General features: G+C 43.4%; 1 protein-coding gene across 3 annotated transcripts in view; it reads right to left on the minus strand.

Annotated features, from left to right (window-relative positions):
- The window catches only part of LOC101934903 (transmembrane protein 132B), a 378,493-nt gene that overhangs the window by 89,411 nt on the left and 261,906 nt on the right, over positions 1–27,176 (minus strand). The window contains exons 1-2 of one of the 3 annotated variants that reach the window (XM_008163485.4): positions 6,524–6,675; positions 4,176–4,272 (exon numbers count right to left, since the gene is read on the minus strand). The exons of the other annotated variants lie outside the window; for them this stretch is intronic. The gene's annotated coding sequence lies outside the window, so the exon portion shown is untranslated. Of the gene's footprint in view, positions 1–4,175; positions 4,273–6,523; positions 6,676–27,176 lie in introns of those variants that run through there. 3 annotated transcript variants of the gene reach the window in all.

Raw genomic sequence — 27,176 nt, forward strand, 5'->3', positions numbered from 1 at the left:
GCCTGGTCTACAGTAGGCAGGGGATCGATCTAAGTTATGCAACTTCAGTTATGTGAATAATGTAGCTGAAGTTGACGTACTTAGATCTACTTACCGTGGTGTCTTCACTGTGGTAAGTCGACGACTGACGCTCTCCCGTCGACTCCGCCTGTGCCTCTCGCCCTGGTGGAGTACCAGAGTCGACGGGAGAGTGCTCGGCGGTCAATCTATCGCGTCTAGACTAGACACGATAAATCGACCCCCACTGGATCGATCGCTGCCCATCGATCCAGCAGGTAATGTAGACAAACCCCTAGAAAGGGAAACTGTTTTAGAGCAAATCAAAGTGAAGGATTCCATGGCATGAAAGAGGATGGATGTAAGAACCAGGATTAGAATGCAAGAATTTCTGGCTCCCAGTCTATGCCACAGTTTAGCAGGGATAGCCTATTAAGGAGGCATCCTGTTCTCAAATTTCTATCATCTGGCAAGTCAAGCATACTTGTGCTTATATCTCTATATGGAGGAGCAGGTATAGTACTGGGTGCATTAAAGAAAGGAAATCAAAAGGTACTGGACCTGATCCTCGAATACCCTCTACCTTGTGTAGTCATTTACCCCCATGCAAAGTGGGTACAAAATCCTATCAAATCTAAATTCTCCAGTCACGCCATTGGTGCCATTTCAACACCCATTATCCACCGCTGTAAATGAATATAAAAGGTGCAAGGCAGTAGGAAAAAAATCAAACCCAAACTTGATCTTTAGCTGCAATCGTTTCCTCAGGTGATGACAATTTTGAGCTACCGGTTTATTCACATGACACTAATTTGTCTGAACATACTATGGCTAGATCTACACTGTAAAAGTTTCTCCAGTATAGCTATGATGGTATGGCTATATTGGTAGAACACTCCTAGAACAGACACAGCTTATACCGGCAAAAAAATACTTCTGCCGGTACAGCTTATATTGGTTCAACAAGGAAAATAAATTACACTGGCAGTTGCCAGTATAACTGAATCTACAGTAAGTATTGGCGGACTAGCAATGTTGCCAACAATTATCCCTGACTGATATTACTAGGCTGGCAGAAGTGTCTGGTAAATTTGGCCTAAGTATCTGCAATCCAAAGAAATGATAAATCAATGAGTTTGAGAACATGGTTGGACAAAGAATATCTGGATGATGAGAGTTGCTGGGAAATGGGGATTATAGGAGATTAAGAGCTTGGTTCTCATTTATGTTAAGGCCCTTTTACATCACTCTGGTAATGTAAAATGGCCTTACTGGCCATTCTTATTCACGCTAAAGACCCTACTACCATAGTAACAGTCAGGCCCAAGTATTTTGGAATTGGAATTTTGTTTACCCCTTTGCTATGATGTAACATCACCGTTCTGCATTAGCCTTTCATTGTGATGCTGAAAAAATTGGTCAAAGATTTCACACCACTTTATCCTGCTTGACGATGGGTAAATTTTGGAAGTCAGACATGAAGTGTTTTTGCTCTTCTCAAAGACAGTATGACACAAGCTAAGCAGACAAATACCAACTCTTCAAGTGGTATGAAAATAGCTTCAGAGAGCTATGACAACCATAGGAAATATGCTGATCTGGGTTTGATTTTTTTTAATGTGATGCTGCCAGTCAACTTGTTGCCTAGAGGTTATATTCTATTACAAGTAACTTTTATCTAAAATTGGAATCATCGTTTTTTCTTTATTCTACCCATGAGGATAATTGTAAGGGGTTTTTTTTAAGGTGATGTTTTAAGTGAACTCTGATATTCATTGATATTTATATATAATGCAATCTGACAAAGACTATTACAGAGAAGAACCAGGAATAAAATGGTGATGTTCTTTCTTTCTTATAGCAGGCTGAAACATGGATGCAACAGAATGCAAGGCATGAGTCTCTTTGCTGGCCAGATGGGGACTGAAGCATTTGATGAGGTCTGAAGCCAGAGGGTAACAACACCTGTCTGAGACATAGCTGACCTAAGATTCACTGAGTATGAGCATTTCACAATGTTTTCTTTTGACAAGGTTGTTACCTGGCAGCAATTGCATGCCACAGCTTCCCCCTCTGCAGCAGCATTTCTATAACAGGACTTTTCTTGTTCTCTAAATATCTTACACACAGAACCAGGAGCTGCAAACCCTCACTCCTATTAATTGTTCTCATTTGTATTATCATAATGTATGATCGTCCCAGTCATGGACCAAGACCCCATTGTGCTAGGCACTATGTTTAATACTAGGTCAGACTAGATGATATAGTGATACCTTCACATGGGAATAAAATTAATATTTGGGAGTCTGAATTTGCAGGATCAGGCTTAAAGTATAATTTGAACATATTTTGGAATATTCTATAGTCACTGACTTTTATCCGAGATCTTCCCAGTTCTTTTGCCTGGGCTGTTCACTTGTGAAAACATGCAAGAAACTCGAATTTGATATAAAGATTTTGTTATAAAAGGCAGACCTGATATAAAGCTTTTGCTGATATACTGCCTGTGAGGCAGTCATTTATTATATAAGCATTGGAAAGGGCGTTTTGGTTTTAGCTTTTTTCTTTTTTTCTGAATGGACTGCTGGAGGATTTTTCTGATGGCAATTGCTGTGAGTTAGTTTGCAATTCTGTGTCTGTGAATGCTTGAAAAACAAATTAATCCATAGGATTTCATTCATAAAATGTTATTCATTTTATTCAGACCAGAGGCATTCATTTTTTCGTTTGAGATTTCCTCAGTCCAGCACTTCAGAGGATGCACAACTCTGTAGGACAGTAGCACATTACAGATGATTATTAATGATTAAAATGACCAAGTCTCGTATCATGCATGAATCTCTTTGTTCTTTTCTCTCTAACACCACAAGGAAGGTAGTGCTATGCAACTGCCCGAGCATTCTGAGGGCCCTCGTGTGGAGTAATGCAAAATACTGTTCTATTACACACCCTTCCCTGTCCATTATGTACCTAAGGACGTGCCTCGGGGGAAACAGTGAGACAGTTTCGGTTGCATTGTAATCTATATGCTGACAGCCTGCATCTCTTCACCCTCCTTGCATCCAACCTAGATGGTTTGAACATTCAGCATTCCCAGGGCCCAGCTGAGACTGGAGACTGAATGAGAGTTAGCTGGCTGACCCTCCAACTGGATAAGACAAAAGTTATCCTGGTTGTCTGTAAGGAAACCACCACTGGAGACAGCAGAAATATCTGCCTGTTCAGTTAAGAGGTGGGTGATTCTGTCCACCCGGTATTATTCAGGTTCACATGCTAGAAGTCCTCAACTACTTCTTGATGTCCAGAAAACAACAGTGGTCAAGAGTGCATTCCCCCACCCCGTCTACCTGCAGAAATTAGATTGCATCCTTTCCCCCTCACATACAGACCTCACTACAGTTATCCAAGTCTGTTCCCTCCTGATTGGATTACTGCAGGATGCTCTATATTCAGACCACTTGGAAACTTCAGCTGGACAGAATGCAGCGGCCTGCTTACTTCACAGTGCTTCATGCATGGAACACACAACTTCTATGTTCTATAGACTGGATGGGCTCACAGACAATTCTGGATGTTTGATTTTGCTCTATAAAGCCCTCTTTAGACATGTCTAAATTAGAGCTGGGAGCAAGCCTCCCGGCCCAAGTAGACAGACTCACACTAGCTCGGCTCAAGCGAGCACTCTAAAAATAGCAGTGTGGACGTTGCCGCTCCGGCAGAGACCCAGGGTACGTCCAGACCTACCCGCTGTATTGGCGGGTAGCGATCGATTTATCGGGGATCGATATATTATATCTCGTTAAGACACGATATATCGATCCCCGAACGTGCTCCCCGTCGACTCCGGAACTCCACCAGAGCGAGCAGCGGTAGCGGAGTCAACAGAGGAGCCGCAGCCGTCAATCCCATGCCGCGAGGACCCAAGGTAAATCGATCTAAGATACTTCAACTTCAGCTACGCTATTCACGTAGCTGAAGTTGCGTATCTTGGATCGATCCCCCGCCCCTCCAGTGTAGACCAGGTCCCAGACCAGCCACTTGAGCGCAGACCCAGGAGAAGGGGTGGACTTGAGACCCCGAACTGCCACCCGCGCTGCAATGTTAGTACTTCTATTTTTAACACACTAACGCAAGCTGAGCTAGCGCAAATCTCACTCCCATCTGCAATGTCGACATACCTGTTGGGTTGGCAGAGACCATCACCCATTTGTATTCTAATGTGGCAGCTGAGACCAGCTTGCATGCCATCCGTCCCTAGATGTGTTCATCCAAGAGCTGGTGAGAGAAGGTTACAAAGCATTGCACAGCGCATTTATTCACGTTTTTCGGAAGAGGTGCTTTGAGGAGATTGGGGTTTGTTGTGGGGGAGTTTTTATCATCATTAACTGACATGTGCTCAGATGATGCATATAACTTTATAGTTATTGTTCTGTCCAGGTGCCTAGTGGGGCTGATATGAGCATTGCTATAAATTGGGAAAAAAAAGTAATAAATGAGCAATGACTTAGTAGATTAAACCTCCAGAACAGTCAGACAGCTGTTTCAACATACTGTATTTGATACAGTCTTCATGGCCAATATGTTGAAACAGCTGTTCTTATACGTAAGGTAAGTTTGTCCTATATGTTAACGTTTTGTAGTGGGAATATTCTAGACCTGATGCTCCTCGCACTAAATGCACGTCTACACTGCAATTGGGGGCGTGACTGGGTAGGCATATACATGCTAGCTTTAATCTACCTAGCATGACTAAAAGTATCAGTGAAGACACAGAGGCACAGGCTTCAACATGGACTGCACAAGCCCACCTGGAACCGTGAGTATGCACTCGCTTGGCTAACTCACCTTGCTGCCACACCTTCACTGCTGTTTTCAGCTGTGCTAGCTAAATTAAAGCTAGAGAGAGTATAACTACTTGAGCTGCTAGCCCACCTCCGATTGCAATGCAGACATATCCTTATACCGCTGCAAATCAGGAGTGACACCAGATGAAACGCTTCAGAGCAAAGAGTCTGAGCTTTTGTGCATGTGTTTAGTGATTTGTTCTGCCGCGCTAATTGATTTAAATAACGAGACTGAGTGGCCAGATCACCAGTCCCACTTTGCCCTTCTGCACACTGTGACAGATATCCACATTGTTGAATAGAGCAAGATGTTTAAGAAATGGATGAATGATGCTTTCTTGCATGTATGACAAATATCAGTGGTTCCTCAAATGAGACCCTTGCAGGTTCATTGCTGGCTCATGGTAAGCTGGTGTAACAGGGCACACTCACCTCTTGTGAGCGCCCCCTTGGCTGAGTGCGTGTGCCTGCTCGCTCTCTCTCTCTCTGGTGTGTCTTCGATGACTCAGCCCTCCAGCCAAGCCACACACAGTCTGTCTGGGTGATGAAAGCAAAGCAAAACCCCTTCCAGGGTACAAGTCCAACAGGGGTCTCTCTCAGTGCCCCCTGTAATGTCTTTCGCAAGTTGTCTCTGCTCCGGGACAGAACAGTTCCCAGGGCTCCCTCCCTGATGACAAAGTCTTCACCCTCTGGCCACAACTCTCCAGCTGGGCCACAGCAATTCAGTTCCCCCCTCTGGGGGTGCCTCAATGCCCAGGCCACTTCCCCCAGAGGCTAAGGGGGGCGGGAGAGTCCCAGGCCCACCCACTACTCCAGGTCCCAGCCCAGGGACCCTGTAGATAGCAGCTGTCACTGTCTCCCTTTATCTAAGTCGCACTGCTGCTCGAATTCTCTGGGCCACTTCCCCACGGCCCTTTGCCATCTTCACTCTTACTTCAGGACCTTGTCCAGATGGAGTCCCAGCAACCAGCTCAGGGCTCCTTCTCGCTCTCCCTGGCTTCTGGCAGCACTACCTCGCCCGAGGTCCAGCAGCTCCCTCAGCCAGCCACACACAGCCAGCTCTAGCGAGGAACTGAACTCACTCTTCTTATACTGACCTGCTGGGCCCTGATTGGCTGCTTCTCACACAGCCGCTTTAGGCCACTTGGAGGACCTCCCTATTGCCCTTTTCTGGGGCGAGGTGTGGCAGGGCCATCAGGCTTCCAGCAGGGGGCGCTTAGTCCACCCCGTCATAGCTGGCTAGTCATGGGGTGCTGTCTCTCCTTGTTTCTGGCTGCTACAGCACAATAAAGACAACTCAACATACCCAAAGGTTCTTATAAAGAGGAGGGTGATAAATTGTTCTCCTTAAGCACTGAGGACAGGACAAGAAGCAATGGGCTTAAATTGCAGGAAGGGAGATTTAGGTTAGACATTAGGAAAAACTTCCCAATTGTCAGGGGAGTTAAGCAATAGAACAAATTACCTATGGTGGCTGTGGAATTTTCATCATTGGAGGTTTTTAAGAACAAGTTAGACAAACACCTCTCAGGGATGGTCTAGATAACACTTAGTCCTGCCTCAGTGCAGGGGACCGGACTAGATAACTTACTGAGGCCCCTTCCAGTCCCACATTTCTATAATTCTATGAAACTCTTCCCTAACATTAACGATCCCATGTGAGCAGTTGATGCATTACCCACCTGGATGTTATTCATTTGTCTGTAGAGGTAGAGTTGGTTTGCAGGATCACACAGGGAAGGAGAGGTGTCTATGAGACAATCATTCTAATGGAGATGTATCTCGCACTATGAAAACATTCAAGAATCCCTGCAGACTTTTCCATTCTGTGAAGAGCAGGACTGCTCTATACAGTTTTCCATCGTTCTGCTCTCAGTTCCACCAGTGTAAATCCATTGAAATCAATGGAGTTACTACAGTGACTGAGAGGAGAATCTGGCCCACTGACTGTTGTATTATTAGACTACAGCTGATTAAGGTTCTTGCCCTCTGGCATCTGTCAAAAATAGATGGAAAACAGCTGTAGATGTTGGGCTGTTTTAAACTGCTAGGCAAGAGTCCACTCTGGATCACACATGTGCCTCCCCTCTCCTGTAGGGAATGCAGTGCTTTCACATTAGCTGTTTCAAGGAGAGAGAAATGGCCCATGAGGTCACATGCCTACACAGACTACTTTCATTTTGTAATGCCTTCCAATAGTAAACAGTTGACAAAAATGGAAAGACTTCCTTATACGGAGGTAACATATGGCTTCAGTGTCCTTAGGAACAGCAAGTCTACAGAGAATGTCTCAATCTGCCTACATCTGACATCTGGCCCTGGAGCACAGATGAACTCTCACTCACACACACACACACACACACACACACTTCCCAAGCACGTCCTTCTGATGCTACAAAATACTCTCTAACCTAAACCCACTTCAGAACAAGTCAGACCTAGCTTCAAAAATAATTTGCCACTCTTAGAGGCACAATACTAAATTACTTCTGTCTCCCAATTCCCAAACGCAATCCTCTTTGGAATTTGCTTAATTATTAGGGTTGGGTTTTTACGAGTGAGAGGTCAGATCCAGCAACTGGGAGGTATTGCAAAGGCCAAGCCTGAGTTTGAACAGTTCTACTGTTCCGATGAAAAGTATGAACATATGAAGGGGGGTGGCATTTGTAAATTGCATGGAGTGTTTTGAAAGAACAGACCTTCATGTCATTCTATTTTTATTGCCACTTGCTTCCATCTGATTTTTTTTTTTTACTTTGCATTACAAAGGGGCCTGCTGAGTGTCAGTGCTGCCTGGAGTTTTTGGTAGCTTGTCATTCATTCACACAGAATGCTAGTGTTGTTATAAAAAGAACAGGAGTACTTGTGGCACCTTAGAGACTAACAAATTTATTAGAGCATAAGCTTTCGTGGACTACAGCCCACTTCTTCGGATGCATATAGAGTGAAACATATATTGAGGAGATATATATACACACATACAGAGAGCATGAACAGGTGGGAGTTGTCTTACCAACTCTGAGAGGCCAATTAAGTAAGAGAAAAAAACTTTTGAAGTGATAATCAAGATAGCCCAGTACAGACAGTTTGATAAGAAGTGTGAGAATACTTACAAGGGGAGATAGATTCAATGTTTGTAATGGCTCAGCCATTCCCAGTCCTTATTCAATCCTGAGTTGATTGTATCTAGTTTGCATATCAATTCCAGCTCAGCAGTCTCTCATTGGAGTCTGTTTTTGAAGTTTTTCTGTTGTAAGATAGCCACCCGCAGGTCTGTCATAGAATGACCATACAGGTTAAAGTGTTCTCCCACTGGTTTTTGAGTATTATGATTCCTGATGTCAGATTTGTGTCCATTAATTCTTTTGCGGAGAGACTGTCCGGTTTGGCCAATGTACATGGCAGAGGGGCATTGCTGGCACATGATGGCATATATCACATTGGTAGATATGCAGGTGAACGAGCCCCTGATGATATGGCCGATGTGATTAGGTCCTATGATGATGTCACTTGAATAGATATGTGGACAGAGTTGGCATCGGGCTTTGTTACAAGGATAGGTTCCTGGGTCAGTGTTTTTGTTCAGTGATGTGTGGTTGTTGGTGAGTATTTGCTTTAGGTTGGGGGGTTGTCTGTAAGCAAGGACAGGTCTGTCTCCCAAGATCTGTGAGAGTAAAGGATCATCTTTCAGGATAGGTTGTAGATCTCTGATGATGCGCTGGAGAGGTTTTAGTTGGGGGCTGAAGGTGACAGCTAGTGGTGTTCTGTTATTTTCTTTGTTGGGCCTGTCTTGTAGGAGGTGACTTCTAGGTACTTGTCTGGCTCTGTCAATCTGTTTTTTCACTTCAGCAGGTGGGTATTGTAGTTTTAAGAATGCTTGATAGAGATCTTGTAGGTACTTGTCTCTGTCTGAGGGATTGGAGCAAATGAGGTTATATCTTAGAGCTTGGCTGTAGACAATGTATCGTGTGGTGTGTCCTGGATGGAAGCTGGAGGCATGTAGGTAAGTGTAGCGGTCAGTAGGTTTCTGGTATAGGGTGGTATTTATGTGACCATCGCTTATTAGCACAGTAGTGTCCAGGAAATGGACCGCTTGTGTGGATTGATCTAGGCTGAGGTTGATGGTGGGATGGAAATTATTGAAATCATGGTGGAATTCCTCAAGGGCTTCTTTTCCATGGGTCCAGATGATGAAGATGTCATCAATTTGGCGCATCAATGTAGTGTTGTTATTGTTCCACATACTTCAGGGCTTATCTGGACTATCAATGCTTTGGTGTAGCTATGCTGACAGAGCCTCCCCTAGTGGCGATGCAGTGTAAGCCAACAGAAGGAGTTCTGCTGGCATAGCTAAATCACCTCCCTGAACGTTAGCTAAGAAACACCATCTGTTGGCATAGCTGCGTCTACACCAGGGATTTTGTCAGCATAACTATGTTGGCTAAGGGGTGTGATTCTTTCACACTCCTAGTCAACATAGCTATGCTGGCTAAACTTTGTAATGTGGACTAAGACCCAAACTCAGGAGCAGACCCATTCCTGCTGTAACTCCATTAACATCAATGGAGTTACTGCTGATTTACCCCAGCGTGACAGCCGAATGGGGCCTTTTTTACAGCACGTACTGTACAGTTTAAAAAAAACATTTTGATAGTAATTTCATAGTCATATATGGATAACCTATTCTAAAAGGCATTAACATGTACCAGGGCTTAGTCTGTAGTGTAGACTGGTGCCTTATGTCACTTCTTTTTATAAATAAATAGGTTTTTAGAACAGTGGGCCCTTCAATGAGAGGCTTGGGAACAACACTGACTCTAACAGGAGTCACTTCTAACTAGCAGAAAGAGGATGCTTACTGGCTATTACACTGTTAAATTGCATGTTTCCTATCATTTAAAGATCTCTGCTATTAACTTTCACAGCATGTACCCTTAGTTGACACTTTATATTAAGGTTCCATTTATTAATCATTTATTAGCCTTTTATAAACCATTCATAGCTGTTAAAAGCATGTTACAGATATAAGTAGCATTTGTTATAGATGGTTATACTACATCAGTAGAAGATGGTTATAAGCCATGGCTTATAAGTAACCTATTGGCCAGTTGCATTCTATAACAATTTGTAATAATTGATTGACCGAGGATTAAATCCTCTATTAATAAAGTATTGTGCCTTTATAAACTATTTAGAAATGAAACCTTACTATAAAGTGTGGCCAATTATTTAATAAATCGAAAGAAAGACAACACTAACTGGAAACATGGAGGCGTCGTTGCTGGTTTGCTTTTTAAACACACTCTTCTCCCCTGTGCTTGTCCTGACACTGTAACATTGCAATGCAAATACATTGCAATGTCGAGGGAGATGTGGGTATTTTACCATACTTCATTAGGGCCAAATTCTGCTCTGAAAAACAAGTTCAACTCCCATAGGAGTCAGTGGAATTGCTTGTTTGTATGTTAGCTCATTTTATTAATTTATTAATGCAATCATTAAACCACTACAATTAAAAACCAAATAAAATTGCATTACAATAACATTAAGGATACATGGGAACTCCAGAAACACAGAGGCTATTAGTGTTAATGGGAGTTGCATGCGGTTAAATTTCAAATGCACTACACTATATGCATACTTTGAAGGATGTAACAAACGGGTGCACACACAAACTTTATATAAATTATCATTTCTGGTGGCTTAGTTTTTGTGTATTTTGCAGTTATTCGTTTGGTTTACTTGTTATTGATTTTATGAAAGTATCCAGATGGAGAGTAATAAAGGAGCCACATAAAATACAATTTACGGTCACCCAAGAGAAGTTGATAATTCACCCCAAACTTTCTTGTTTGCAATTGTTCACTTAGCCAGGTGGTTCAATGACAAATTTATTAAAGCCTATTATTTTGTGCTTTACATTCAATCCAACTTGTCTTCTAGTGTATTGCATTTATTGTAATAATTATACAGGTTTCTGCACCACCTGCCATAAGGCATTACTAATTTAAGAAAAAAAAGTTCTCTTCATTGTCACTGCTATCTTGCTGTCAGAAAAACGGAGTCAAACTTGGATTATTGCTGGTTTATTGAACAGTGATCTACATGAACTTCGATTTGCCATGGCCAGTAGTCTATTTAGCAAACTACCCCCCAATCCTCTTTCTAAATCTAGTCTACACCCTGATATAAAAATGCACAAATCACGTGTCCAGCTTGCCTCTTAAGCTGGTAGCTAAGGGTACGTCTACATTGCAATTAAAACCCCACAGCTGGCCCGGTCCAGTTGACCCAGGCTGTGGGGCTGTTTAATTATGGTGTAGACGTCCAGGCTCCGTCTGTAAGATCCTGCAAGGTGGGAGGGTCCCAGAGCTCAGGTTGCAGCCCAAGCCAGAACTTCTACACCACAGTTAAACAGCCCCGCAGCCTGAACCATGCGAGCACGAGGTCATCTAGTCCAACCCCCTGCTCAAAGCAGGACCAATCCCCAGACAGATTTTTGCTCCAGATTCCAAAATGGCCCCTTCAAGGACTGAACTCATAACCCTGGGTTTAGCAAGCCAACGCTCAAACCACTGAGCTATCCCTGTCTAACTGTAATATAGACATACCCTAAAGAGAGAGATTAGAACAGTCATTACATTGGTTCTGCATGACACAGGAGATCCTATTGATTAATAGAATCCCCGGGTAGCCAATTATGCTTTGCTTTTCACTATCAGAGCACTATGAAAGCTAGGGGAGCATGAGGGGCGAAAGATCTCATCCCAAAATTCTAGGTTTTCCACCCCACACTCACTTCTAAAGACTTCAATGGGCCAATATATTAAATAGGACCAGATGGAGCGTGAGCTCTTCTAAAGAAGTCCTACACATGATTAATGAAAAAAATCATTAGTGAAATGGAAAACATCGCTATTATTTCATCTGCTGCATTGCAGTTTCTCGCCTCATTATGAACATAATGTTTTTGAGAATTTTAAATTAGAATTTAAGAATAAGAGATATTTGCTTACCCACTGATCAAAATGAGTACAGAACAACGTGTGCCTATATTCTCCCCGCAGAGGAAAATTAAAGAGATTCAATATTTACACATTTTATGGAAGTTCACTAAAGAAAGCCAATATATTTCCCAATTAAAATCTGCTTCCAGGTGATTCATATCCCTTACTAATATCAAGACACTGTATACTGAAGCTATCTACACAATACCATTATGTGAATGTACATGCATTAAAAATTAATGTCTGTCAACTACTGCTGAGCGAATAGTTAATTTGAGGGATTTTTCTTGTTTTCCTCTTTGTGAACTCTTCATGAACAGTTAGGAAAATGTTCAATGTTCAGAATTATTCACTCTGTTTTTTCAGTGAATAATTCCTGATCTGAAGATTATTCACCAATTACAAGTATTCACAGTTTGCAATCTGAAATTTGTATTATGTTCTAGTTACACAGAACAGACAGGATTATGTAACTTACTACAATGCAAAAGCACATTTTACAAGGTAGTATACAATTTGCAATTCATGCTGTCGTCCAATCAAGAAACACAAACAAAACTGTGCGACCTATGAACCCATGTCGCAGAGGTCAAGTGGCAAATTTACAACTGAATACAAATTTTCAAGTGTAGCACTCACTTTATGCAAGTATTGGCCCTAGTAAAGCTTCAGCACTCAAATGTTCATGGGAAGTTATCAGAAAAAAGATCATGAACACCGCTGAAGCAAAATTTGGATCTAAACACCCTTTAGCTTTGGAAAAGTTTGGCCTTAGATCCAACATGGGATTTTCTACAGCAACTAACTGACTTAGGAGCACAAGTCTTGTGAAAGTCAATGGAAATTGCTCCCCTAACTCACTTAGGGTCAGATTTTTAAAGGTATTTAGGCACTTACAGATGCAGGTTCTGCCTAATGAGAGTTAGGCACCTAGGCACTTTTGAAAATCCTACTCGGTGCCTAATTACCTCTAAAAATGTAGTCCTTAGGTGCTTTTGAAAATCTCACTCTCAAACTTCATAACAGGGGAAGGTATACCCAATGGCCAGGGGATAGACCACTGGACAGGGACTCAGGAGACCTGGATTCTATTCCCAGCTTTACTACTAACATGTGTGACCATGAGTAAGTTGCTGCCCCATCTGTACAATGGGGATAATGATGCTGTCACCTTTCTAGAGTGCATTCAGGTCTACTAATGAAAAACAAGATATTATTATTTCTACAGAGATTAACAGCAAAGTTATCAAATATCATAGTGGTTTGGACCCAACAACTTTCAATTACCATTGACCTGAGATGGATTTGAACTGGCAACCTAGAAGTAAAAAGCTCTATAAAATCATTAGTTATCCAGTCTTTTCTAATGCATGCTTTAATAGCATATTTTCCCCCTTTGAAGTTAATTTTAAGTAGGTAATCCTGAAAATAGAGGGCTGAAACAACAAGAGTTGTTAAACATGCATGAGATCAAAAACATTTCAAAATCCCTACTTTTAGGAGAGAATAACATGCTAATGAAAAATGGTGATCCATTTATCACTTAAATTTCTAACGACGTGAAGTGCAACAAACCTGCTGTCCTAAGCTTGGTTTACAAAGATATTTGAGTATCCAAATGGCTCTGCATCACCTTCACACCAAACCTCAATTCTGTAATCTTCCCGCTTTCGCAGAGCCTCGCCAAGGCACCGATATCTAGCTTAAACTCCAGACCCATAGAGATATTAGTGGAGACACCTCTGGAAGAATTTGCAGAAACTTTGACCAAGCAATCAGGTCTGCCCTTTGTCTGACTAGGCCTGTAATCTCTGGGTGAGATGCCCTCCCCCATTTCAACCCCGGAAAGCTAGGCAAAAGGACTGCAGCAGTGTATAGAGCCTATAAAAGTGACAGATTTAGCTGGAAAAGGACAAGAACTGAGGCAGGCAGCCTCAGGCTCCACTGTCTTCCAAGGACCCCCTCGTACCATAGGGCAGTGGTTCTCAACCTTTTCTGGCTCAGGACCTATTTGTAAATATTCATGGCCTGTCACCACCCAGTAAATAGTCTGGGGGTGGAGACCCTAGGGTGGTTTCGGTCACGTTCTGCCCCCAGGAGGATTGGGTTCCCCTCCACAGCGTCGACTCCTGCAGCTCCTGTGCTCTGGGGCTGACTGGCGTGGCTCTCCGGTCTGGCTATTGCAACCTCCGGGGTTGTAGCACTGGTCAGGTTTGGCCCCGACCCCCCGTGACTGGACCAAATTTCTGTGAGTGGAGTTGTGACCTGGCCCACAGAGTTGCAGTGCCACTCGCTCAAATTTGGCCTGCCCGGGCTCCCGTCATTATGACGGCTAGACCAAACCTGAGTGGCGCTGGGACCCCAGAGGTTGCAGTGCCCGGAGCAGTGAGGCGAGCCCAGACAGCCCTGTGGGACAGGAGCCCCAGGAGCTGTCACATGACTCTCATTTTGGATCCCAACCCAGGGATTTCTCAATCCTGGCATAGGAGATATGCCAGGGCTGGGGGTCACAGCACTGAGATTCCGAACAGCAGTGCTGCCCAGAGGCAGGCTGCCATAACACAGCTTTCTGGGACTGCCAAAATTAATTCAGGGGCAATTCTAACCCGTGGAACAGGTCACATCAGGAAGCCGCAAAGGTGGCTTAAAGGTAGATAAAGGCTGTAAGAGGCACAGCACAGAATTTTCTCCCCTGAGTCTCACTGGATCCGCTGCTGCTCTTGTTTTCTCAGGTAACACCAGAAGTACAAAATGCTTTTACCATTTTCAAGTGGCCTTGAGCTTGTGACCCTTGCTCTTTAGTGTGGCCCTCATCTCAGTTATCCACGCCTTTGCCCTCTCCGGGGTGAGCTACTGTATTATGTGTCACTTCAGGCTACTCTTGAAAACCACACGGAAGCTCCGGCGAGCACAGACTACAGTTGTATTATCACTCAGTGAGAGAGAGGGTGGCAGAATTGAGCCTTTGATAATTCAAGTACCACACAATTGAATAAAATATGAGCTGTAGAGGATTCTCCCAAAGCACCACATTACACAGTATCTTGATTATCTTAATAATGCTACAGCATAACATTTTCATAGAACAGAGACACCTTTGGAAGTAATTGCTTTATACTCAACAGCAGCTTAGAGTCTAGGTTACAACTTCTAAACCTGACAGATTATTGTTCTCCTCTATCTCTACGACGCCATTTTAATTGAATAAAAAAAAATTACAGAAAAAATTAACAATTACTGAGCCTAATCCTGATCTCACATCTGCATAAAGCAGAAGGTAAACTACGCTCAGATCAATGAAGTTACACCCGTGTTGAGCAAGATGTGCGTTAAATACAAATGTCTGTTTAAAAAAAAAAAAAAAGATTTCAGTGCAACAATATGTATATAAGAAATATGGTACCACATCTGCTTGTCAAGACCATGATTTTGTTTGCATAATCTAAGCACTATATGCATCAGTCATGTGCACATGCCGTTAAAATTAATTCATGCAGAAGGGACTCTGCTTGCTGTACATTTTTATGAACACAGACTGACAATTAAATAGTGCTAATAAGACTCACTCTCCAGCTAGCAGCACCGTGCAAAAACAAATATCATTTTGTTCACGTGTCGCCAGTATAGGCACATGCAGATTTAATTAACAGTAATTTCACTATCTCTGAGATTTCTTCTCTGTTTTACAAATGATGCCCTTTTGATGAGGGCTTCAGTTCAAATTACTGGCTAATCAACTGTAGACTGAGACTAGAATGCTAAGTTAATTGGCAATAAAAACTGCAATGAGCATTCTGGAAAAATTATAAATGAGCTCAACCCAAATGATTGGCTAATTGTTCTCACTTTAGGTAAGCAAACTAAGAGCATTGTAGCTTCCCATGTACTACGTTTCCCAGTTCCGCTGGTTATTACCAGTCTGCGTTGGTCAATGAGGGTGGGATCGACACAGGAACTTAGATGTTGCAACGCTGCGCATCACAGCACCTAACTTTTGGGCACCTAGATAATCCCAGGAACACCACCGCGAGTTAGGTGCCTGGGTTCCCTATGCAACGAATGGGGAGAGATAGACGCCTTAGAATCAGAGTCACAAAAGCCAGCACGCTAGGCGGGGAGCTGCTAATGGGATATGCCTATCAGAGGCATATAAGATGGGCAACAGCACTGCTTACTCCTCCAGCCACTGAAATTTGAATGGGCACACCACTGAACATGCCTACCAAATCGGATGAATGCCTATCTTCCCCCAGTTTGTGAATGGCTCTGGGGCTTAGGTGGGAGACAGGTTTCCAGACACCTAGAGAAGCAGCGATGCAGAGGCGCAGAAATATAGGTGCCTAGTGAACTTTTACCCTGAGGATATAAGCTCTGAGTGAGGATAGGCGCCTGTGGGGTTCGGCAGGAGTTTTGTGGATCACTGTGGAAACAAAACTAGGGCTCAGGTGACTAAATTCCAAGACTTAGGTGCCTAAGTACCTTTGTGTTTCTGGGCCTGATTTCCTGGGATTTGATGTGACTCTTCCTGCTTACAACCTCTCTCTCGGGAGACTGCTTAGTTCCTTTCGCCAACTGGTCTCGCTACTATTGATTATCCTCTCAGGGGATCTCTGGGTATATTTGCACTAAATTCCCTTCTGCAGAAACATTCACCTGGTGGAACAGCTCCTCTATTCATTTAAATCTCTGAATCTACCACCCATTCCTACAAAGAAAACGGGGGTATCCCACATATTCTGTATAGGGAGCATGGTCATATAAAACTAGCTTTATTTGGACATGGTGAGCTTAAGATCCCACGGGTACTTCTCAAACAGGTGAAGAGTTGATCAGGAATTATTAGCCAGCTTTTTAGTGAATAACTGCTATTAATGGAATATCTTATTGCTGGGATATTAGTATCTCAGACATGAGGGTATATTACAGCAAATGTGGAAATATGAATGCATGTAATCTTCACACATAACTGTTTATTATTTATTAGCTCCAAAACTGTGCTCGGTGCACCACAATACAGGAAAATAAAGATAGTTCCTGCCCAGAAGAACATATAGTTTAAAGCTAGATACTTAGAATTATTGCATTGGGAAATCCAGGGGCAGGGACAATTTAAACCCATTTCTTGAGGGCCTTGTGGAAGAGTGAGTTTTAAAGAGGGATTTGGAATAAGAGAGAAGGGTGATTTCCAGGCTGGCTTTCGTGGCATGGAGTAATGATAGTTAGCCATCAGCCATCATCAAAACTGAAAGCTATTGGCAGTCTGTAGCCAAATCATTGCAATTTGACATGTTTCAGAATGATTTCCAAGAAGGGAATAGCTGAAAATCTTGGCTTTATTACATGATCCTGGGTATCTTGCAACCAGATCTGTGATACACTTGGCATGAATCCGTATATTCAGGAATGTTTTGCACTTATAATAACTACCCTGGCTGTACCAAACATTGGTAAGGATGCCTGATTTTATGAAAGAAGGTGGTTGTCTCACAATGGAATAACATGATGACTTTACTCAAGTAGGTATAAAACTGGAGCATAAAATCCTTCATATAATCTCTGGCTATTGTGATTCAGTGTTCATCATCCAACAAAGTTTAACAGTTGAATACAATTCTGCTGAACTAATATTTGAGGGATGTGGCACATATTAGCTGTTTTCTAGAGTGCATTATAAATATTAATGGTATTGACAGAGCCTCGAAAAATTTGTCATGTCACGTTGCTTCCACCGAAACACTCAAAATGCAATTACTTCTGTCTCACCGAGTGCCAACTCTGTTCTCCAGGGTTACTTATTCCTTTTATTTCTTATTTTTGATTCCAGCCATTTAGATGGCAAGAAATTACTACCTGAACACCACTAAAGACCTTAGCACCTGATACAGAATCATGCTGAACACTTCCAGTAACAACTAGGGATGCTCTACTTTAGAGATGGCCAAAGACATTTCAGGGGAAGCTTATTGTGTCGGAATATGACATTCCATCAAAATTGAAAAGCTTCACACAATCAGGTCCATTTTGCCAGGATTTTGTTTCAGAAGAAAACTGTGAAAAAAAACTTCCAACTATGCCAAAATGTCCCATTTCAGCAATTTCAGCCACAAAACATTTAATTTTTTTAAAGTTGGAAACTTTTTGTGTTGATGTATTTTTAAATTCTGCATTATTGTTCCATTTGCATTTAATACACAATTTGAAAAGTCAATCAACCTGAACAATTTTTAAAAAAAAATCCTTCACTGAACAATTTTGAATTTTTTTGTTTTCATTTGGATTAGGAACAAAGCTACATTTCAAAATCCTTTGTGAAACTGAACTTACGTCTTTGGTGCAGCTCTACTCAGCAGATTTCAGGATCAGATTGGTCCTCTGATCAACGTTGATCAAATGGCTTCTATATTGGCTGGCACAGTGCAAATCTCCATAAGAAATCTTTTTAAATTTTGCATTCCTACCAAGAAATGTCATCTTTATTAGCCATATGTTATGGCCATTGTCATAATAGCATTACTCAATAAAATCATTTATGCCCTATAACAACGTTTTATTTGAAGACCGTCAGAATTATATTAGATACTAGGAAAGCATGATTACTCTGCTATAGGTACATAAAACACTTTTTACAATGTGCAAGCTGAAAATGATACAAGCTCCTTCACCCCCTTTCCTGGGGAGGCTTGAGAATAATATACTAACCAATAGGTTAACGAAGTGAGCACAGACCAAATCCCCGGTTTTTAGGACACTGAAAATCAATCAATAAATTTAATCAATCAAGATTAAAAGAAGAATTTTATTAAAAAAAAAAGTAAAAGAATCACACCTGCAAAATCAGGATGGAAGATAACTTTACAGGGTAAATAAAAAGATTTAAAACACATAGGCTTCCCCTCTGATTCTGCTTCCCAATTACACAGCAGGAATAAAATTACCTCTTAGCATAGGGAAAATTCACAAGCTAAAACTAAAGATAATCTAACACATTTCCTTGCTATTACTTACAATTTCTGTAATTTTAGATGTATCATTTCAGGATCTTTTTAGGAGCTGGGTTACCTGCTTGGTCTCTCTCTTTGTCCCGAGAGGGAACAACAAAAACAAAAAGCACAAACAAAACCCTCCCCCGCCCAGATTTGAAAAAATCTTCTTTCCTCCATTGGTCCTTCTGGTCAGGTGCCAACTAGGTTAATTGAACTGATTAACCCCTGACAGATAAGTGATTCTGTACCTCTGGCCAGGAGGGATTTGATGTTACTGCATACATAAAGGTTGTTACCTTTCCCTTTATATGTATGACAAAAGTCAATAACAAAACTCCAATTGACCTTTATGGTATAGGATCGGGGCTTAAGTTTTCATTTTTGATAATATTTTACTTACTGTTATTTATATTCTCTGGGGTGGGAAGCTACATTTTTCTCCTCCGTAATGACAATTATTATTACACCTCAAAGGTAGAGTATTGCATTTAATGGGACTCTTTTCAGAATAATAGACATGCACCAAGAGAAGAGATGCAATTTTAAAGGCAACTGGAAAGCGAAAACCCATACTGATTTCAAACCCAAAACATGTGCTGTATTCACCCAAGAAGCAGACAGTATGAGGGTATTCTGCATTTAAATATGTTTTAACTAATCTTTTAAACATATCTTAAGATCCACAGGTTCTTTTGGGGTCACTAGAAACAATGACTGAGTCAAAAGAGATACTTCTGATCAGAAACATTTTCAAGAGTTATATGATATTATTCCTTGCAATTGATCCTATTTCAATCCATACTCATAAGCAGCTAAATCTGGGGAACAGTTCCATCCATAAGACTCTGGTTTGGTGCACAATGAAGTAAGGTGTGTTGGTGTGGGGAAAACTACTGTAGTAGTCATGTGGAGCTAGCTTGGGACATTCTGCTGTGCTTGGAGACCTCCCTTGGTAGCCTTTACTCCTGCTTTGAAAAGATGCCTCACTCCTGTGCCTGTTGCAACATAGGTTGAAGACACTGTCAGGCAGGGTAGCCAGGATCTTGACCAAGCATACAAAGAAGCATACTGTACTGTGGCTGGTTCCCAAGCAGGAATTACTGGGAAGTAGAGACACTAGAACATGGATCTTTGAATATGCGACAAGGGGAAGATGATGTGGCCTGCTGTATAGTGGGACATTTCACAACGTTTCTTACAAACTGAGTTTACCTTAAGAATAGCCATACTGGGTCAGACCAATGGTGCATCTAGCCCACTGGCTTTTCTTCCAACAGTGGCCGGTGCCAGATGCTTCAGAGGGAACGAACAGAACAGGACAATTATTGAGTGACCCATCCTGTGTTTTCCAGTCCCAGCTTCTAGCAGGCAGATGTTTAGGGACACCCAGAGCATGGGGTTGCATCCCTGACCAGCTTAGCTAACAGCCATTGATAGACTTGTCCTCCATGAACTTATCTGATTCTTTATTTTTAACCGAGTTATACTTTTAGCCTGCACAACATCCCCTGGCACTGACTTCCACAGGGTGACTATTGTATGAAGCAGTACCTGTTTTGTTTGTTTTAAACCTGCTGCTTATTAATGTCATTGGATGACCCTTGGTTCTTGTATTATTTGAAGGAGTAAATAACTTTTCATTATTCATTTTCTCCACACCATTCGTGATTTTAAAGACCTCTATCCGATCCCCCTTAGTCATCTCTTTTCTAAACTTCTTATCACCCCGTAGCCATAGTGCAGGCAAAGCAAGCTAGTAACATGTAAAAACCTCTGCACTCTTGCACATCCTAAAACAAATAAAGTGTTGTACTCAGCAATTTTCTTTCAGTTTGAGTTATAGAAATGGGCATCTTTAAAGACCATTTTTCCTGGGTGTTCCTGTCAGCATGTTTGCCAGCAGCAACTGGAGATGCTATTATTCAATCTCTCATTTAAAAGAAAACTCACTAGTGTATATATGGCCATCTGTGGTTCTAAGTGATTCACAACATTAGTCAACCAACAGCTTACATTTTTAGGGAGGAAACAAGATTTCGGAAGACATAGATTAAATACTTGCGGCGTACACAAAAAAATGTTTCAGCGCCAGCGGCTCGCTGTACTGGTGAAATATTGATTATTACATCTGAAAAACACTTTAAAGATGATGCCATCCTGGGAATTACAATCCTATTACTGTACAGCCAAGGATTTGTATCTGTATATATAAAACACCAGTGCTGCCATTCACAAACCAAAATCATTTCTCTAGACAATATGGTAACACTAAATATTCTTTTATTATAACAACTATTGTTCCTAGGTCGCAGCTGGAGCTTTCTTGCAAAAACAGTTACAATGTCTCTCTACCATCTCTTGCGCTTCACATTGGCAAAGTTCCTGCTTGCCTAGAAACTCTCTAGGTTGTTGGGTTAGGGCTGATTTTGACCTTTAGATAGACAATTTAAGCCAGTCACATTTTCTGTGGTGGAAAGCTGGGTGACAAGCCTGGAATGGATAAAGTGTGGGAGGGGTTTCTTCTACCCCAGGAAACAGAGTAGGGCTACCCTAACAAGCTCAGCCGATTCAGTGTTTCCCAATCTGTGAAAAATTGCAGATGTCTATCTGATTGAGAGAGATGGCGGGGAGAACTGCAGTATCATTATACAACAGTATCCATCTTTATACTACCAATTTCTATATTTAGTTTTAACTGGAGTTCTACTTTGCAAAGTGATTGTAAATAAGACATTGCGGGGTTCCATGTTTATTGTTTCTCAATGAGTTAACATAGCCAATGTCTCCGTTTCTAAGGCCTGGTCTACACTACGAGTTTAGGTCGAATTTAGCAGCATTAAATCGAATTAAGCCTGGACACGTCCACACGACGAAGCCCTTTTTTTCGACTTAAAGGGCCCTTTCAACCGGTTTCTTTACTCCACCTCCGACGAGGGGATTAGCGCTAAAATCGGCCTTTGCAGGTAGGATTTGGGGTAGTATGGATGGAATTCGACGTTATTGGCCTCCGGGAGCTTTCCCACAGTGCTTAATTGTGACCACTCTGGACAGCACTCTTAACTCAGATGCACTGACCAGGTAGACAGGAAAAGCCCCGTGAACTTTTGAATTTCATTTCCTGTTTGCTCAGCGTGGAGAGCACAGGTGACCACGCAGAGCTCATCAGCACAGGTAACCATGATGGAGTCCCAGGATCGCAAAAGAGCTCCAGCATGGACAGAACGGAAGGTACAGGATCTGCTCGCCATATGGGGAGACGAATCAGTGCTAGCTGAACTCCGTAGCAGTAAACAAAATGGCAAAATATTAGAAAAAGTCTCAAAGGCCATGAAGGACAGAGGCCATAACAGGGACGCACAGCAGTGCTGCGTGAAAATTAAGGAGCTAAGGCAAGCCTACCACAAAGCCAGAGAGGCAAACGGAAGGTCCGGGGCAGAGACGCAAACATGCCGCTTCTACGCGGAGCTGCGTGCAATGCTAGGGGGTGCAGCCACCACTACCCCAACCGTGTGCTTTGACTCCATCAATGAAGAATCACGCAACAGGGAAACGGGTTTGGGGTACGAGGAAGATGATGATGAAGACAATGAAGATAGCTCACAGCAAGGAAGCGGAGAAACCGGTTTCCCCAACAGCCAGGATATGTTTATCACCCTGGACCCTGGAACTCACCCAAGGCGTGCTCCCAGACCCTGAGGGCACACAAGGGACCTCTGTGAGTGTACCTTTGTAAATATTACACATGGTTTAAAAGCAAGCGTGTTTAATGATTAATGATTAATTTGCCCTGGCAATCGCGGCCAGTACAGCTACTGGAAAAGTCTGTTAACGTGTATGGGGATGGAGCGGAAATCCTCCAGGGACATCTCCAGAAAGCTCTCCTTCATGTACTCCCAAAGCCTTTGCAAAAGGTTTCTGAGGAGGGCTGCCTTATCCCGTCCGCCATGGTAGGACACTTTACCATGCCAGGCCAGCAGCATGTAGTCTGGAATCATTGCATAACAAAGCATGGCAGCGTATGGTCCCGGTGTTTGCTGGCATGCAGACAACATCCATTCCTTATCTCTCTTTGTTATCCTCAGGAGAGTGATATCATTCACGGTCACCTGGTTGAAATGGGGTGATTTTATTAAGGGGACATTCAGAGGTGCACATTCCTGCTCGGCTGAACAGAAATGTTCCCCGATGTTAGCCACACGGTGGGGGGAGGGGTGAAGTGATCATCCCAGAGAATTGGGGGGGGGGAATTGGGTTTGTGCTGCATGTTAACCCGGAAACCGCAGCCCCTCCTTTTACATTGCAAACCCATTTTAAATGGCCAAGCCGCGGGCTGAAGAGAGCAAGTGGTGGGCTGAAGAGGATAGGTGGTGTCAGCTTGCTGACAGAAGGCAAGAGTCGATGCTCCGGCTGCTGGAGCATCAAACTGATATGCTCCAGCGTATGGTTGAGCTGCAGGAAAGGCAGCAGGAGCAGAGACCGCCGCTACAGCCCCTGTGTAACCAACAGCCCTCCTCCCCAAGTCCCATTGCCTCCTCACCCAGATGCCCAAGAACATGGTGGGGGGGGGGCCTCCGGCCACCCAGTCACTCCACCCCAGATGATTGCCCAAGCATCAGAAGGCTGGCCTTCAATAAGTGTTAAAGTTTTAAAGTTTTAAACTGCAGTGTGTCCTTTTGCTTCCCTCTTCCCCTACCCCTCCCGGGCTACCTTGGCAGTTATCCCCCTAGTTGTGTGATGAATTAATAAAGAATGCATGAATGTGAAGTAACAATGACTTTATTGCCTCTGCAAGCGGTGCTCGAAGGGGGGAGGGGAGGATGGTTAGTTTACAGGGAAGTAGAGTGAACCGGGGGCGGGGACGGAGGGTTCATCAAGGAGAAACAAACAGAAGTTTCACACCGTAGCCTGGCCAGTCACAAAACTGGTTTTCAAAGCTTCTCTGATGCCCACCGCGCCCCGCTGTACTCTTCTAACCACCCTGGTGTCTGGCTGCGCGTAACCAGCGGCCAGGCGATTTGCCTCAACCTCCCACCCCGCCATAAATGTCTCCCCCTTACTCTCACAGATATTGTGGAGAGCACAGCAAGCAGCAATAACAATTGGAATATTGGCTTCGCTGAGGTCTATCCAAGATAGTAAACTGCGCCAGCACACTTTTAAACGTCCAAATGCACATTCCACCACCATTTGGCACTTGCTCAGCCTATAGTTGAATAGGTCCTGACTACTGTCCAGGCTGCCTGTGTAGAGCTTCATGAGCCATGGCATTAAGGGGTAGGCTGGGTCCCCAAGGATAACGATAGGCATTTCAACATCCCCAACGGTTATTTTCTGGTCCAGGAAGAAAGTCCCTTCCTCCAGCTTTTGAAACAGACCAGAGTTCCTGAAGACGCGAGCATCATGTACCTTTCCCGGCCATCCCACGTTGATGTTAGTGAAACGTCCCTTGTGATCCACCAGGGCTTGCAGCAGCATTGAACCCCTTGCGGTTTATGTACTCGGTGGCTTGGTGCTCCAGTGACAAGATAGGGATATGGGTTCCGTCTATCGCCCCACCACAGTTTGGGAATCCTGTTGCAGCAAAACCATCCACTATGACCTGCACGTTTCCCAGAGTCACTACCCTTGATATCAGCAGGTCTTTGATTGCATTGGCTACTTGGATCACAGCAGCCCCCACAGTAGATTTGCCCACCCCAAATTGATTCCCGACTGACCGGTAGCTGTCTGGCGTTGCAAGCTTCCACAGGGCTATTGCCACTCGCTTCTCAACTGTAAGGGCTGCTCTCATCCTGGTATTCTGGCGCTTCAGGGCAGGGGAAAGCAAGTCACAAAGTTCCATGAAAGCGCCCTTACATATGCGAAAGTTTCGCAGCCACTGGGAATCGTCCCACACCTGCAACATGATGCAGTCCCATCAGTCTGTGCTTGTTTCCCGGACCCAGAACCGGTGTTCCACGGCATGAACCTGCCCCAGTAACACCATGATTTGCACATTGCTGGGGCCTGTACTTTGTGAGAGGTCTATGTCCATGTCAATTTCCTCATCACTCTCATCGCCGCGCTGCAATCGCCTCCTTGCCTGGTTTTGCTTTGGCATGTTCTGGCTCTGCATATACTCCAGGACAATGCGTGTGGTGTTCATAGTGCTCATAATTGCCGCGGTGATCTGAGCGGGCTCCATGATCCCAGTGCTATGGCATCTGGGCTGAAAAAAGGTGCAAAACTATTGTCTGACGGAGGGAGGGAGGGGCGAGTGACGACATGGCTTACAGGTACAGGGAATTTAAATCAACAAAGGTGGCTGTACATCAGGGAGAAACAAAAACAACTGTCACACAGAATGGCCCCCCCAAAGATTGAACTCAAAACCCTGGGTTTAGCAGGCCGTTGATTTCACGGAGGGAGGGGGAAGCAAATGAATACAGAACAAATCTGGTCCATCTATCTTTTACATCTTAAGCTGGCAGCAGATGGTGCAGCATGACTGATAGCCATTGGCATCTTCTGGGTGCTTGGCAGAAGATGCTGTACTACGACTGCTAGGCATCATCGTCAAGACGGTTCAATAGGACTGCCGGAAGGACTGAGTCTCCAGAAGACAAAACATGTCTGCCCAGATGCCTCTGATCGAACTCACTGAGGAATATGACGACGATGGATACCAGTCGTAATACACCATGTACTGCCAAAAGGCAAGGAGTTCCTGCTGTATAGCAATGCAGCCCCACGTCTGCCAGCACCCAGATAGCCGATGACGGCTGCCAGTCATACTGCACCGTCTACTGCCAAAAGGCAATTAGCTGCTGCTGTGTAGCAATGCAGTACCACGTCTGTCGGCACCCAGTTGACATATGGTGATGGTGAGCTGAGCTGAGCTGAGCGGGCTCCATGCTTGCCGTGGTATGTTGTCTGCACAGGTAACCCAGGTAAAAAGGCGCAAATCGATTGTCTGCCATTGCTCTGATGGAGGGGGAGGGGCCTGACGACATGTACCCAGAACCCCCCGTGACACTGTTTTTGCATCATCAGGCATTGGGATCTCAACCCAGAATTCTAATGGGCAGCAGAGACTGCGGGAACTGTGGGATAGCTACCCACAGTGCAACGGTCTGGAAGTCGATGCTAGCCTCGGTACTGTGGACGCGGTCCGCCGACTTAATGCACTTAGAGCATTTTATGTGGGGGGACACACAATCAACTGTATAAAACCGATTTCTATAAAACCGGCTTCTATAAATTCGACCTAATTTCGTAGTGTAGACATACCCTAAGTAGAAAGATGGTTTTTCTTCCTGCCAGCCTTGAAAACTTCACTTGGGATCTATGAGTCAAGCAAAGGTCCTTCTCCTTTTCATATATCTTACCCAGGAATAAAGAATTTAGATACCTCAATTATACCAATGAGCCCCATGCCACCCACTTATCAATTACGCTCTTTGACATCTATGCCTCTCCATTGTCTTCAAGGGAGCTACACAGGAGTAACTAATGGACATTTAGTGCATAAGTCAGCTGATGATGCACGAGAAGGAATAGAATCCAGTTCATACTCTTAGCTGTGTTGCCTCTGCAGGACTAACATGAGCAGAAAGGAATACAAATGTATAATATTTTGTTACTTAAAGTAAACAGATAGGACCCTGAATACACACAAGAACCAGATCTGTTGAGTAAGAAGAGGCCATTGTTGCATAGTCACTTTTCTAGGCAGAACTGTTCTTCAAAGATTTTAAGGCGTGATTTCCATTTACACTAAGGTACCTTAACACCACAGTCTCAGTGTAAAGGGGATTGAAAATGGGTATAAGTGCAAGTGCCAGGGGCACATTCTCTCCTGGTGCAAATTGTCATAGTACCATTGACTTCAACTGAGTCAACGTACACCATCTAAGGATCTGTTCCCCCTGCCCTGAGTTATGTACAGGGGCCTTCAGTGTAAAAGAGAATCAGGTACTTAGTCTTCTATATATCACTTTATTTTAATTTGAGTCTTTCTGTTACAACTGAGATCACTAGCCACACTTTTCATTCCGCCTCTGCATCACATTATATGTCTGTCACATGTTCACCTACTCCTTCAGTCAATATGGCTCCTTCAAGACGCTATTGGTGGTAAAGAAATAAGCAAGAACCAAACAAGAACAAGGGGAAACAAAGACTCCCAAAATGACACTAAATTAGAAGAAAATATAGGTGGGAAACATTGTCATGGTATGGTAAGAACTTGTCTCTAAAGGTCTTCTCTGAAAACCCTAATTATTTGCTGACTCTTGAAACAGATCAGAGATGCAGAATAAGGACACAATTCCCCCTCAGTTATACCAGTTTTATACCGTTATATC

The sequence above is a fragment of the Chrysemys picta genome, chromosome 15 (assembly GCF_011386835.1).
Source record: "Chrysemys picta bellii isolate R12L10 chromosome 15, ASM1138683v2, whole genome shotgun sequence".
In the NCBI taxonomy this organism is placed as follows: Eukaryota; Metazoa; Chordata; order Testudines; family Emydidae; genus Chrysemys; species Chrysemys picta.